Here is a 16,365-nt window from a genome sequence, read left to right on the forward strand (position 1 = left end):
TGGGATTGAGCCCTACATCAGCTCCATGCTGAGCATGGAACCTACTTAAGATTCTCTCTCTTTCTCCCTTTGCCCCTCTCTCCTGCTGGCACTCTCTCTCCCTCTAAAAAAAGAAAAATATATATATATATATGTATGTACACACATACGTACGTACGTACACACACACACACACAAACCAAAATGAATCTGCATGTGGAAAAAAGGTTTCAGCAATCTTATTAATTTAGAAACAACTGAATAACCTTCATTATCAGTCTTCTAGTTTATAGTATATTTTAAAACAGCAAGTGGTTAGAATAAATGATAGAATAGAGTACCTGAGAAATAGGAAAAACAAACAAACAAACAAAACTGTCAACTGAACGCCTGACATAAGAGTCGATAGGAGAAAAGTCATAAGAATCCAAAGCATAACTATCGGGGGTTTTTACTGCAAGTTCCCTCAGCCTTATATATTTCAACTGCTCCTGTGGCATCATTTTATTAATAGCACAAAAAAATGACTAGTATTCTTTTTTTTTTTTTAACATTTATTCATTTTTGAGAGACATTTAGAGACAGAGCACTAGCAGGGGAGGGGCAGAGAGAGAAGAAGACACAGAATCCAAAACAGGTCCCAGGCTCCAAGCTGTCACCATAGAGCCCAACATGGGGCTCAAACTCACGAACTGTGAGATCATAACTTGAGCTGAAGTCAGACACTTAACCAAATGAGCCACCCAGGCTCCCCTGACAAGTATTCTTAAGGAGACCTTAATTTTAATCATTCTCCAAAAATTCTAAACTGTATGACACATTCCTTCTTACTATACATATTACACCAATTCTAATGTAGTCTGTTTTTCTTTGTTTCCTGAGACATTGTTATAAACAGTTAAAGTACTAAGCACTTTGAGGATATAAAGTATGATCTCTTGGAGGAGAGGGTGGCTCAGTTGGTTAAGCGTCCATCTCTTGATTCTGGCTCAGGTCATGATCTCACAGTTCGTGGGTTCGAGTCCCACTCCTCACTGACAGAGCACGCGCTCTCTCGTGCTCTCTCTGCCCCTTTTTCTCTCTCTTTCTCTCAAAGTGAATAAAAAATTCAAATTCTTAAAAAGTCTGATCTCTTTACTCTGTAAATTATATAGAAAGTGTGTTCAAGCTAATAATTATGGCCTTCTTGTCTGACAGAGCTCAACACCACTCAGGATTAATGCCTTGTGAACAAATATTGACTAAACATAATACTAATCACAATAATGATAAACAGGCATTGAGCTCTTTCTGTGGCTGAACACTGGATCATACTCTTTGCCTGTTTTATCTTATTGTGCATGATAAGATTTCTTTGATATAACAAGAATTACTATTCTCACGTTTCAGCTAAGAAAACTGAAGCATACAAAGGTTAAGCAACCTGCCCATGTTCTTAACCAAAAGGGACAGTTGCATGTATGTTGTGATCCCCAAATGTGCCATTTTCCAACACGGCTGTACAAAGTAACAAGTGTGACATAACAGTTTCCAACATCAAATATGTTTAGGAAACATAGGGTCGGTTTAACAGATTTTACACAGGACTTCCAAGTGACTTTAACATCCTAAGGGTCACTAGATCTCCAAGAAGCGTGAATAAAATGTAGAATAATGTTCAGTATATCCCACAATTATTTGATAATACATTCCATTTTTCTTTTTTTTTTATTTTTTTAACATTTATTTATTTTTGAGAGAGAGAGAGAGTGTGAGCAGGGGAGGAGCAGAGCAAGAGGGAGACACAGAATCCAAAGCAGGCTCCAGGCTCTGAGCTGTCAACACAGAGCCCAACGCAGGGCTCGAACTCACGAACCATGGGATCATGACCTGAGGCGAAGTTGGCCACTTAACAGACTAAGCACCCAGGTTCTCCACACATTCCATTTTTTTCTTAAAACATCTTGAAAAACTAGTGTTTCTTGGAAAAAACTTGGAGAAATGCTTATTTATAAAGTACAATAATTATTTTCCTACAATCATTAGTTGTGACATCCTTTGATATAAAGCTGAGAACATAATGCCAAAAAACACAATTTACAAAAATAACTCTATGTTTTTCCAAATGTTTTCCAACACATGGTGTTATGGATAGACTTGTGTCCCCCAAATAAGATACATTGCAATTCTAATCCCCAGGACTTCAGAATATTAATTTATTTGGAAATAGGGTTGTTACCAATGTAATTAGTTGAAATGAAGCCATAGTGCAGTAGGGTAGGCCCTTATTCTCATATGACTGGTATCCTTATAAAAAGAGGAAAGAGAAGAAGAGGACAGGAAGAAGAATGTCATGCAAACACACAAGCACACAGGGAAAATACCGTGTGACAGCCAAAACAGAGACTGGAGTATTGCTGTTGCAAACCAAGGACTGCGACAGCCAGACCAGAAACTAGGAAGAAGCAAGTGAGGAGTCTACTCAGAACCCCAAAGCGGGAGAATGGTCCTGCCAGTACCTTGATTTCAGACTTCTCCAGAAATGGGAGAGAATAAATTTCTGTTGTTTTAAGCCACCCAGTTTTCGGTACTTTGTTACAGCAACTGAGGAAACGAACATTCATGAATTACAATGAGATAAAATTTTGATACATTGAACATGGGATAAAAGGAATATTTATGGGGCACTTGGGTGGCTCAGTTTGACTTTGGCTCAGGTCATGATCTCACGGTTCCTGAGTTCAATCCCTGCATCAGGTTCTGTGCTGACAGCTCAGAGCCTGGAGCCTGCTTCAGATTCTCTGTCTCCCTCTCTCTCTGCCCCTCCTCTGCTCACACTCTCTCTCTCTCTTTCTCTCAAAAATAAATAAGCATTAAAAAATATTTTAAAAATAAACCCTAGAATACTTCTAGCAAAGCACCCTTAATAATAAGACAGAGCAAATAGGGGCGCCTGGGTGGCTCAGTTGGATGAGCGTCCGGCTTCAGCTCAGGTCATGATCTCACAGTTTGTGGGTTCAAGCCCTGCATTGGGCTCTGTGCTGACAGCTTAGAGCCTGGCGCCTGCTTCGAATTCTGTGTCTCCCTCTCTCTCTGCTCCTCCCCCGCTCATGCTCTGTCTCTCTCTGTCCTTCAAAAATAAATAAAAACATTTAAAAAAATTTTATAAAAAAGAGCAAATAATTTTGAAAAGAAACTTGAGAGCAGGTATGCATGTGGTCAGATGAAGACAGATTTACTTGTTTATGTTATTTTTTAAAGATAATCTAGAGTAACAAATGTAACATCTATCTGAAACTCAATTTTCTTATCTGGAAAATGGGGTTACCAGCTCAAACCTTGTAAGATTATCATAGTGACTAACCGGGATACACCGTCTATGAAAAGCAAGCAAGATAAATTCCTACATTAGCTACTTTCTACTATCAATATTATTTCTCCAACCACCACCCTTGAGTTACCTCAGAAAACCACAAAGTCATTTTAAAATTGTTATTTTAGTGAAGAAAGAGTAGATATTATAAATAGGTTCCCAAAGTTATAATTTCTCAGATGTAGTATCCATAAAATATTATGCATTAGCTTAATGGCTCAGAAGAGTTAGTACAACTTCTAAAAGCAGTACATTTACTGGAAGACAGCATAGAGCCATACATCTTCAAAAATTAGCCTGCCATGAAAGAGATTCCTAGAAAATCTGCTTCTTTGATTAACTTGGTAGGCAGACCTTGGCCTAAGATTACAAATTTTAAGAGTGTTTAATTGGATAGAACAGGAATGAAAAGGAAAGCACTTACCACCATGACATTCAAAATACAATGTAAAATTAATGTCATCATTTTTCCAGGCATATTTTCAAATTATCTAATATGATGTAAAGATGTTTGCCTAAGACTTAATGCAGATAATCTCTATTTATTCAAAGGGCTTGTCCAAAACACACACAAAAAATTATCTCTTTTCTTTCTTCTGAGCCCTTTCTTCCAGGTTTCTTACCTTGTCATGATCATGCTTCCCTGCTATTGCAATTTATTCAGGAGTTCAAGACCTATAAAATGAATACATAATGCAATAAAATATTGCCTGTATGCCATCTAGAAGTCACTCCTGGGTAGACGATGCTTACTCTGCTCTTATATTTTGCTGTTTAATACAGTACCCTTTAAAAACTGTACCTATTATATCTCATCAAGTCCATGCCAGTATATTGCATCAAAATATGAAAGACCCTCAAAAAGGAAGCTTTATGGTATAACTTACCTAAAAGGACAGTGAAAAGCATGAGTACATCTAAATGAGGAGGCAGACTACAGTACTTGCTAAATTTTAAGAAGTTCGTACATATGCTATAGTAATAACTTACTGAATTAGCATCCTTAAAAACTAAGTAATTGTATGCAAGTGCATTTCCCAGGTAACTGAAACTTGCAACTTTAAAAGATTAAAATTTGGAAAAGGAATTCTCACTCCTACAGATGGAAATCTTTGAAATATATGACCTCCTCCTGCGATTTCTAGTTGGTAAGTAAAAGAAGTACTTAAACTTCAGTATAACATTAACCTCTAAGGTTATAGCCACATAAGGAATAAGATGGGCTATTACAGAAATCTGCCGAAAGGACTAGGTTTCTCCCAAATCAATGCTTAAAGAGCAGTCTGGAAATCTAATTGTAGCATTGTTACATGTGAAAAATGTCATTATGCAATCAACAGTATTACCATACCCACAGAAAGATTATCTAGGTAGTTGTGGTAGAAAGAATAATGCCTCTGGCCAAATGTCCACCCCCTGGTCCCCAGAACATGTGAACAGGTCACCTTACATGAAAAAGAGATTTTGCAAAGGTGATGAAGAATCTTGACAGGGGACAGGGGGAGGTAGATAATCAAGCATTATTGAGGTAGGCCCAAATGTAATCACAAGGGTCATTAAAAGTGAAAGAAAGTGGCAGGAGAAAGGGACACAGAGAGGCAAAGACAGAGAAATAGAGAGACTTTTCTGCAGTGTTACTCTGCTGGCTTTGAAGATGGAAAGGAACCAGCAACCAAGGAATACGGGCAGCTTCTAGAAGGTGGGAAAGGCAGGAAACAGATTGTCCCCAAGAAACTCCTGAAAAAACACGGCCCTGCTGACACCTAGATCTTAGCCCAGTGAGACCCATCCAGACTTCTGACCTCCAGAACTGTGAGATGTACATTGTTTCAAGCCACTAAGTTTGTAGTAATTTGTTACAGCTGTAACAGGAAACTAGTCTGGTGTTCTTCAGAGTACTGAAAAAAGAAAACTGAAAAAGCACAAAAGATTGGGAAGAGTTTTTACTCAGTATAGCCAAAGGAAAGAGACCCGGAAGTACTCTGGTTATCAGAAAGGTACGCTCTTCTTGTTCAGGAGGTGTCATTGCACTTTTAAAAAACTTGGATAAAAAATTCCAGAAGATAATGTAATTACTTGTGATCTGCTTCTGTGCTCACCATGCAAACCACTAATGACCAAATTGTTTCTAGGATATGAAACAAGGGGGGGAAAAGTGCTCTGTCTGGTGAAATGTAATATAGAAATAGCATTGTCTCCACTATAAGTGAGACCAAAGTAGGAAGTGTCCCCTGATCCTTATGAGTCCATTATAAAAGATGCATCCTGACAAAGAGACTATTTGGCCAGCCATGACTGAGGATCAGATTGATAGCCATTCCTTCTGGGGTCTCCGTGCCCTGCCATGATCCCTTTGTAACACCTTTATCTTGCTTCCTTTTATTTTGATACTTCCTTGAATAGATATACTGGAAATCGTTTAAAATATTTTGAAACTGCTTTGGGGGCATTATTGCAGCAACATAAAGATAGTAACTATATTTTGAGGGCTTGTTACCTACCATGCACTATACTATAAATTTTCCAATCATAATTTCTTCCAGTCCTCAAAAAAATTTCCAAGGCATCACACACATGAGGAAATGATACTTAGAGCAGTTAAGTAACTTATCCAAGATCACACAATTAATATTGAACCAGAAATTGAATCCCTGTGTGTCTGACTTCAAAGCTCCAAGATCTGAATGACGATCACTGTAATACAATGATGTTAGGGACTACTTTTGGCTTTTCACTCACACAGCAAATTGCCCCTGTAGCTAGATTTTTGAAATTCATTTTTGGTGTCTTTACCAGTTTTTCCTACCTTGTTATCAGAATTTAACTTATGTCTCCCACAGAAATTAGGAAACAAAGTTTATTAAAAGGTATGTCCAAATTATAGCTCATAGGCTACTACTGTCTAGGAGAGCACTGTATCTACAAGTAGTCTTTTGCAGAAGTATCAGCCTTGAAAACAATAATACCATCTATCCTAGTAAATTGGTGACTCAAAAGAATGTGTCACACTGCTTTGGAATCTCTGGGTGTATGTTATTCTGGTTAGATTATAAACTACTTAAGAGAAAGCACCATGCTCTATTTGGGTTTGTATCCCTGTCTATAACATATCCTTAAGAAACATCTTCTCCCTGAGGCCTGAAAAACCAACACCCACTGGAAAAAAAAAAAAAAGTCTCCTTACTTGTGGGAAGCTGGTAGCATTAGCAAATTGTCTACACAGTATCTATTGTCCTAAAGAAGCTTCTCTAAGGTCTATGTGCCTTTTTCCAAAGCTAGAGACTGCAAAGTACAATAAGAAAGAAGAACATCAAAGATCCTCTAGTTTCCTGGAAATTATTTGCTCTTATATTTATGTGTCAAACAAGATGAATTTTCTCTGAAGTGCCGTGAATTTAAAAAATTATGTTCAAATGCCATTCAAAGATCCCTAATTTCTACTCTGAGAAAAAGGAGTCAAAAGCCTATCCCCTTACTAAAAGAGCCCCTAAGCCTATAAAGTATTTAACTTGTCTGCAAGGTAAGACATCTTCACTCATTAATCTCAGTCATTAAAAGAATAATAATAACCCGGAGCCTGGACCTACTGGGACAACTGAATAATGTCACTTTTAGGCAGAGAACCAGAAGCTCAATTAACCTGTGAATACTGTTTAAACTATTTGATCAGAAAAAAAAATGAATAGTAAAACTATTTTGTCTAGTCTGTATCCCCTGATGTCTTGAAATTTCTGTCTCATTGTGATTTTAAAAATTAAAGCACAGTGTTTTCCAGAAAATCCATCACCCTGACTTGAACAAATTCTAGACCTATCCAGAGATGACAGTTATTAGCTTTCAACACACATCTGATTTATTAAATGAGTGAACAAATAAATGAATGATGAAAATGTAAGTTGATAAAGTACGTGACATTAGAGAAAAGAAAATCAATCTGAAGTCGGTGTTGTAAAGGCTGTATTTAACTTATCTTTACAATTCAATTTGTTTAAATGAATATAAACCAGTAGACCCAAGAACAGGAAAAGCTGATTACAAATGTTAATTAAAGTATTTAATTTTGCTGGGCATGATGAGCTACATGAAAATATATAAATTCACACTCAGATAATTCTCAGAGAACTGCCACGCAAGAAAAAAAGATTAATTTCATGGCAAATTTAGGTAATAACATGCTCTTTGCCTTATTGGCCATGCTTACATAGGTATAGTTTTGAATATATGTTATTAGATAGGTCGTAACAGTAAGGCAAAATAAGTGTGCAATTGTTAAGTGTTTGTTTTCTCTTTTTCCTTTGTAATGTTTATTTATTTCTGAGAGAGACAGAGACAGAATGTGAGTGGGTTGGGGCAGAGAGAGAGGGAGGCACAGAATCTGAAGCAGGCTCCAGGCTCCGAGCTGTCAGCACAGAGCCTGACGCGGGGCTGGAACTCACAAGCTGTGAGATCATGACCTGAGCGAAGTCGGACGCTCAACCGACTGAGCCACCCAGGCGGCCCAAGTATTTGTTTTCTAATCAAGAAGTTAAAATTAGTCTTATAACAGGCTTTCAGCTATGGAAAGAATAAGTCATGGGGATAAAATTGCAGCATAGGAAATGCAGTCAATGGTGTTGTCATAGCATTACATGGTGACAAATGTAAGTTACACTCCTAGTATGAACAGCATAACATACAGACGTGATGAATCACTTATGTTGTACACTCGAAACCAATGTAACATTGTGTATCAACTATACTTCAGGTTAAAAAAAATAGTAATAATTTTTAAAAAAGAACACACACACACACACACACACACACACGATTAACCCTATTGTTTGCAATATAATGTCAATGACACTAATTGGGTTAATCTAACAAAACTGATTTAACTAACTACTGTGTTCCAGGCATTGTGGTGGCTCTGGGTTTACAAAGAGTAGATACATCCTGCTCCTCGGTAAACTCAGAGTCTAGCAGAACAGACAGGTTCACAAATATCTCACTTAAACATGCTCTGATGAATGTTATGATAGAGCTCTTTTCCTATGTCTGTGTGAGGACCATTAAGGAACCATAAATTCGCTCATTATTGGAGGAAACCAGGGAAGGCTCTCCAGAGCAGGCATCCATCCATACAAGACAACAATCTTGTATATATATCCTAAGCATCTGTCACTAAAGAATGGCAGTGCAAAGAGGGGACCCTACATGAATAGATGGCAGTGTGAGCAAACACAAGGCTAAAAGTAAATGGCAGCACTACAGACGGTCAATACATGGACGTGGCCAGAACAATGATTTGTAACAGGCAATAATCGGAAACAGGGCAAAAAATAAGCAAGAACCAATGGTGGAACAGTTGAAATATGAACTGTAATAGAGTCCATTCCCATATATCTCTGTCCAATCAGAACTCATCACAGAAGTCTCAACATTTCTTGTTCTATACTCTTACAGGTAAGCAAGGGGCCAGATCAATGTCAGCAGTCATGAAGGAAGGTGGGAAACAACTGGGGGTGGGGGTGGGGATATGTTTAGAAGCTATTGGAGAGGATTAAAGCAGCGGCTGAAGTTCAGGGAAAAGAGAGCAAAGAATAAAAACAGGCCTTGCTGAACATCTGCCGAGTATAGTACAGTGGTCAAGGCATGGTCTTTGGCACTAGACATGCCTGGGTTAGAATTTCAACTCCCCAATTACTAGCGTGTTACTTTGTGCAAATCAGATTTAATCTCCTTGAGTCCCAGTCTCCTCATCTGTAAAATGGTAAAAACAAATACTGTGTGTCTCCTAAGGTTAATTAAGAAAATGGAAAGCACATGACACACAGAAAATGATCCTAAAGGAGTAGTTATCACTACTGCAATTTTTAAATGGATGAATATCTGGTTTCTTCATGTGACAACCATCTTGTATATATCCAAATGTGGCTGTACTTAATAAAACTCAAATTATTTCATTATCCTTCTTCTCAAACACTCTAACATAATACATTCAAATATTCTTCACTAGCCAAAGAAATGAACCAAGAATTCAGGGAAAATGATGGCAGCTGTGGAAACATAATTTTATATCTTCTGAATATCCATATAAAAACATACAAAGTCAGTACATAGCAAAACTACAAATCCATGGGCAATATTTACCAAAACTAGGTAACAAGATATTTTGCAAAGCCCCAAAGTAAAAGTGGGTGGGTTCAAGCCACTAACAGCCACAAGACCTTCCTGGGTCCCAACAGGGTCCCAGGATAAGAGCTGAAGGAGCTGGAAGGGTTTACTGCATGTGGCTTCTACAAAGGGGCCTTCTAAGTTGCCTTACTAAACAGGACTCCATACTGAGGAAAAATTGGGAATGGGATCAAAATACCACAGGATAGAGGCAAAAGGGGAACAGAACAAGAAAGCCCAGAAAAAAAGCAGCATTTGGGAACCAAGCCAGGAATTCTCAGAAAGAAAGACACCATATTATTGTAATGCTTATAGACAAAAGCTACAGACTGTTGGGAAATCTGCAAAAGTATCCAGGTTCATTAACAGATAAATTGTGAGGGTGAAAAAAAGTGAGGAGAAGAGGAATGAAGACTTTTGAATATCACTTAGAGATATAGAGTTGACATATCTTCACTCCCAACTTTAAACAAAACGTGATGGGTGTCTTAGTCCATTGGGCTGCCATAACAGGATACCATAGATTTAGCAGCTTATAAATAACATAAATTTATTTCTCACAGTTCTGGAAGCTGGAAAGTGCAAGATCAAGGCACTGGCAGATTCAGTGTCTGGTGAGGATCCACTCACTGGTTCACAGACAGCCGTCTTTTCCCTGTGTCATCACATGGGTGAAAGGGGTAAGGGAGTTCTCTGACACTAATCCCATCCATGAGGGCTCCAACGTCATGACCTAGTCACCTCCCAAAGACCCCACCTCAAAATACCATTACATCCAGCATTAGGATTTAATATATAAATTTTGAGGGGACACAAATATCCAGTCTATAGCAATGAACAAACAGCAACTTGACAACTTGAATTTAGTGTAGTGCTGAAGTAACAGGGAAAGCCCCTGACCCAAAATCTAAGGAGAGTCAGGTGCCAACAGGAAGAGACAAGAGGTGAGCAGTGATGTAATTAACCAAGATACATCTGGACAGTAGGAAGAAGAGATAAAGGGTCAGAAAACTTCTTCATAGGGCCAGACAGCAAGTGTTTTCACCTTTGAAAGCCATACAGACTGGGTCATAACCACTCAGCTATGTCAAAAACAGACATAGCTAATAGGTTAATGAATGAGCATGGATGTATCCCAATAGAAGTTTACTTACTTATAAAAATACAGAGCGGACCATGATTTGTCACTCGTCAGCTAGATGATTGGTCAACTGCTAGAGACTGAGAGAGAGTAAAGTCCCTGAGAGCTGTAAATATAGACAGAGTTCACATCTTCCTCCCAGCTTCTCCCCTAGGCACTCAGAGAAAAGATCAGGAAAATCCTGAGAAAGCCTCCCTCATGGAATAAAATAATAATTCCTACCAGAGAAACTCAGATAGTATGGTTGGAGTGATAGGGAAGGATTATAAAACCATCAGGAAGCTAATTAGAACAAGTCAGAAAATGAAGGCTGTAAAGGAACCACAATCAAACATTTAAAATAGAGCAGGGTTCATGGTCCGTAAGATGGCATCTGTCCAGAAACAAAAATCAGCTGCTTTCTGGAGAGTGTAGAAGGGGAAAAAAGTGATAGACAGTGAATTTCCAACAGGAAGACAAGAGATATGTAGAATCTCTTCATGAACGAATTATTGTTTTCTTCCTTGTTTGATTCAAATAACTGAGATAGTATAAGTGGGTTTCCCTGAAAGCAATATGTTTCTTCATACCCTGATTTTATATTTAGTGACATATGGTATATGTTTCTTTCCAAGAAATAGGACAAATTTCTGAAGATTAGGCTTTTCGGAACCTCCCCAAACAGTTCACAAAAGTCCCATCACAATATATGCATGATAGATGTGTGGTATGACTCCCTATCACTTACCTACCTTTTCTAATAAAGTCCTTGGAAACTATGGGGAAAAAACATGCAACATCTGTTTCAGACGTTTCAATGTTTGATGTAGCCACTGTTGGGAGAAAGCCCAGAATCCTTATAGAAAAAAAGTCACACACACACACACACAAAAAAAAAAAAAAAAAAAAAAAAGAAAAAAAGTCACAATGGCCTGTTCATAATAGTGCTATAGTTTCCAATTTTAACTATGGATCTCCTTTTTTTTTCTGTTTATTTAAAGTATTCTGCACTTAACAGCAGCTACATAATCTGAGCATGGGCATTAATTAACTGCTCCTAAAATATATGCCATTCATTCTTAGTTTTGCTACTTAGAAATATCTTTCTAAATGTCTATGCTAAATGTAATACACTGCATTCTTTAGCAACGAAATAGGAATCTCAAACTTTCACATCCTTGGCTTAGAATGTTGCCTCTCCTCAGTTTTCCTGTCTACTTATTAGCCATTTGCTTGCTGATCAGACCTGTCTCTCCAAAGGAACAATAAAAAGTATTAAATTTAAATCTACCATTTTGCTATTAGAAAGAAAGACTTTTAATTTAGAAATTAAAGTATTTATAATATGAGAATATTTGTCTCCATTGTTAATTGCTGGAAAAATATTAATTGCTTTGAGAAGTATTATTAGTGTGATTTTCAGTTTGGGTATGCAGGAGTAGGGGGAGGAGACTGAACCAACCTCTTAGCCAAGAAAGAACCTCTATCAGAATTCCTTGGAGAGGAGATGTAGTTTAAAGAAGTTCCACCCAAATTTGTATTGTGTGCTTTTAAAAAAGAAAGCCATATCACATTTGCATTACAGCTAATAATTTTATTAATATATAAAAATTGAAAAAAAAATAACACAACTCTGCATGCTAGAATCATGTTACATTAACAGAAGTAGCAGAACTTACAGAAGAAAGTGTTTGAAAAGTACAGTAGAATCAGACAGAAAAAAGGAGGGTTTGGAGGGTAGATCTGTCTAGGTTTCATCCCAACTGCACTGCTGAGCAGATATTTGGCCTCAGGTAGGTAGCTTAATAACACCTCAGTTCTTGTGGTAGTAAGAATGAGAAGTATAATGTCCTTCTTCGTGGGTCAATTAGGAGATGTAAATGAAATAACATAAAGGGCCTAAGATAGTACCTAGTACTTGGTTCAGATCCAGCAAATATTCCTTTCCGTGTCCTCATGGGCATGGTGGCAGGAACGGCTGTTGTTATTTCTGTTGCTGTTGGTTTTGGCTAGCAAGAGACTGGCCTACAACTCTATTTTACCAACCACAAATTTGATTGCTTCATTTTCCGGGTAAATGTTAACATCCAAGTATGTGAATCTCACTTAGGGGGATTTTGTCCACTGGAAGACATTTGGCAGTATCTGGGGACATTTTTTTGTTGTCACGTTTGGGCCAGGGAGACCAGGAGGCTGTGCTACTGGAATCTATTGGGTAGAGGCTAGGAATGCTACTAAACATCCTACAGAGGTCAAACCCCAGAGAAAGAATTATTGGACCCACAATGTCAATAGTACTGAAGCTGAGAAACCCCACCCTTTATTAATTTGACACATTTACATTGTTTCTTCAGTGAACATCTTTTACACAATGCAGGGTACATGCTTTTCCACTCTTCAGCAATTTTTGAAGTAAACAGTCACAACACTCGGAACGCAGAATATTCCATTAGTAAAATAGCTATGCTATTAATTATTTTGTTAATTGTCAAGACATCAATGAAAAAGAGCTTCTCCGCAGCTCATTTACTGACACAGCTGTGATTCCCGGGAATGTCTATGAGTATGTCTGCTTAATAAAAAGTGACCCAATTCCTCTGTTAATTTAAACTGGAAAAAGTTCTTGAGAATGGTCCACAAGAGACAATAAACTTTATCTCCCTTTCAAAGCAAACCCAGAATTCTAAAGATAAAGGAAGGCTAAAAAGTTAGCAGGGAAAAAAAGTAAGTAATAAATGTACCACGAGATTATTGTTTACTTGAATCAAGAATGATAAAGAAATATGTTTTTTTTTTAATCACACTTAGCTATGAACACAAGGTGAGCTGCTTAAAACATAAAAGGAAGAGTGTGGTTATCAGCAATCCATACACCTTCTATACATCTGGAAGTTTTATCCTAAAGAAAAATTTACTTTCTTCTGCAGGTGAATTTACTTTCTTCTGCAGGTGATGAAACTTCTGAATAAGCCTTGTGACTGGACTTAATAGTAAAATTCATTCAGAAGGAACTTACAGATTTTCATTTGCTGATGGTAAAAACAATATAAATGATATCATAATTTCACACTGAACTATACCTCATAGCATAGTACTGAGTAGATAATTTATACAGGTTTCATCAGACACTATCCATTTTCAACCCAAACAAATAGGTTCTAGTTTGATCTTATGCAATGAACATTGTCTTCTCTGAAGGTCCAGAGAGACACTGTTAACCAATATAGGTAGGCCAACCTTTTCTAAGGACATACCTATGGCCGTAAGGAGACTATCCTGGGTCTCCCACCAACTCCTCCAACCATACCTCTGGTCACCCACCAGTATATATTCTACTATATACATTTGACTCTCTATATAGTAGCAGCTCCTAGAGTCTCCTCTAACTGTCCTTGCTCCCAGCCCAGCTTTCTTAGAGCTTTTCTTAGTAAATGACCCTGATTTTTCTACATAATTTTATAGATTCCTACATATACACAAAATGTAAAAAGCTCTTCCCTGACAATCAATTTTACCTCTACATTTATAAGCAAAAAATTAGTACAGAAGCATGGGAAATTCAGAAAAGAATAACGTTTACAAAATCTTAAAGACCTCTAAATACTGTTTAGAAAATATCAATTGAAGGCAATCTCGTTTCATAGTATTATGTGAGGTTTTTCCTCTATAAACCAGGTGTGTTGACCGAAAATAAGTTTAGCAACTGCTTCTGACATAAGCCCTGAAAAGCTTTTCTACATCATTTGCAATACCACAAAAAGTCAACTACAAAATTAACATGGTAATTATATATGGTCCTGCTAATTTAATCACAAATACTGTCTACTTAGTGATGTCGATCATATTAAGAAACTCTTCATTGTTATATAATTCCCATTAAGGACTGAACTGTACCCCCCCCAAATTAATGTGATGACGTGCTAGCCCCTGATACCTCAGAATATGACTATATTTGGAGACAAGATTTTTACAGTGGTAATTAAGGTTTAATGAGATCATTGGGGTAGGCCCTAATCTGATATGACTGGTGTCCTTAATAGAAGAGAAGATTAGGACACAAACATACCAGGGGCAAGATCATGTGAGGACACCGGAAGAATACAGCCATCTACAAGCCAAGGAGAGAGGTCTTAGAAGAAGCCAACCCTGCCAACATCTTGATTTAAGACTTTTTTGTTGTTTGTTTGTTTAAACTCAGACTTCTAGCCGCCAGAATTGAAAACAAATTTCTGTTGTTGAAGACACCCAGTCTTCATATTTTGTTATGGCAGTCCTATAAAACCAATACTAAAATTTTACAAAATTTTTTGAGACTTTTTTGGTAATGTTTTATTTATTTTTGAGAGAGAAAGCATAATCAGGGGTGAGCCAGAGGTGGGGGCGGGGGAGGGCAGAGGATCCGGAACAGGCTCCATGCTGACAGCAGCAAGCCCAATGTGGGGCTCAAACTCAAGAACCGTTTAAGACCGAAGTTGGACACTCAACCCACCCAGGTGTCCTTACAAACTTTTTTAAAAGGGAGAAAACTTCCCACTAACCATAAGCTTTTCCACTCTCAAATGTGTTTTACTAATTTTAGTCTGTCTGCATCCAAAAAGACAAAAGGTAATGGAGCAGATACTACAGTCAGCCAGTCTTCCATTTCTCTTGACGCCTAATATCACATAACTATGCTTACACTAAATTAAGTCTGACAAAGCAGTTAGTTCTGCATTTATAAGTAGAAGGACATGTTTCATTTTGGCCTGAAACAAAATGTTTTTTTTTTTTTTTAATTAATAAAAACGTAAGTACTAACAGGTAGTAATTTACTTTGTCTTTTTCACAACTTAGTCCTCAGAATCTTGAACTATTCTGGACATTGTTATTGCTTAATCAATAGTTGTTGAGTGCTGAAAGAATCAATGAATAGAAAATACTAGTAGCTTCTACTAGATCCTGACAGGATGGCAAACTAGCACAGGGTATTGCTTCTTAGCTAAAAATCACCCTTATAACAAAAGACAGAGAGAATCACAGATCTGAAGAACCTATGTAAAACCATGAGAAAGCTGTTGTGGAATTATAAGACCATGTGGCAGAGTGTAGCTACACACAGTACCTGAGGATTAGTTTCGGAGAGACTCTGCTCTTGCCTCTCCTAGACACTGCTTTGAAGAATCATTGTCTGCTCCACACCACTTGCCAGATAGGAACCAGCAGCAGCTGCTTGTCTATATCAAAGATATCTGATTCGGGGCATCTGGGTAGCTGTTGGTTGAGCATCTGACTCTTGATTTTGGCCCAGGTCATGATCTTACAGTCATGGGATCAAGCCCGTGTTGGGCTCTGCACTGGGCTTGGAGGCTGGTTGGGATTCTCTCTCATCCTCTTCCTTTGCCCCTTCCCTGCTCAACTCCCTCTCTTTCCCAGAAAAAAAAAAAAAAAAAAAAAGATACCTGATTCAAAAGCAATAAAAATCAGCAATCAATAAAAAAAGGAATTGGAAAAAAGGAAAACCAAGTACAATACTACAATATAACATACTAAAAAAAGAAAAGAAAAATTATTTTAGAAAAGTAAACTCAATGATGTACATCAACAAATATAGAATACTTACAAAGTTCCATTTCAATGGAAATTTATTTTAAGTACATTCATCAAGAAAGAAGAAGTTTGGAAAAATTAACCAATCAATGAATTTGGAAAGTAGGAAAAAGAACAGAGCAAATCCAGAGCAACAAGGAGTAAAAAATAATAAAGACACAAATGAAAATCAACA

General features: G+C 37.5%; 1 protein-coding gene across 1 annotated transcript in view; it reads right to left on the reverse strand.

Annotated features, from left to right (window-relative positions):
* The window catches only part of KCTD8 (potassium channel tetramerization domain containing 8), a 257,183-nt gene that overhangs the window by 206,701 nt on the left and 34,117 nt on the right, over positions 1-16,365 (reverse strand). The gene's annotated exons all lie outside the window — the stretch shown is intronic.

This window comes from Panthera uncia, chromosome B1 (assembly GCF_023721935.1).
Source record: "Panthera uncia isolate 11264 chromosome B1, Puncia_PCG_1.0, whole genome shotgun sequence".
NCBI lineage: Eukaryota > Metazoa > Chordata > Mammalia > Carnivora > Felidae > Panthera > Panthera uncia.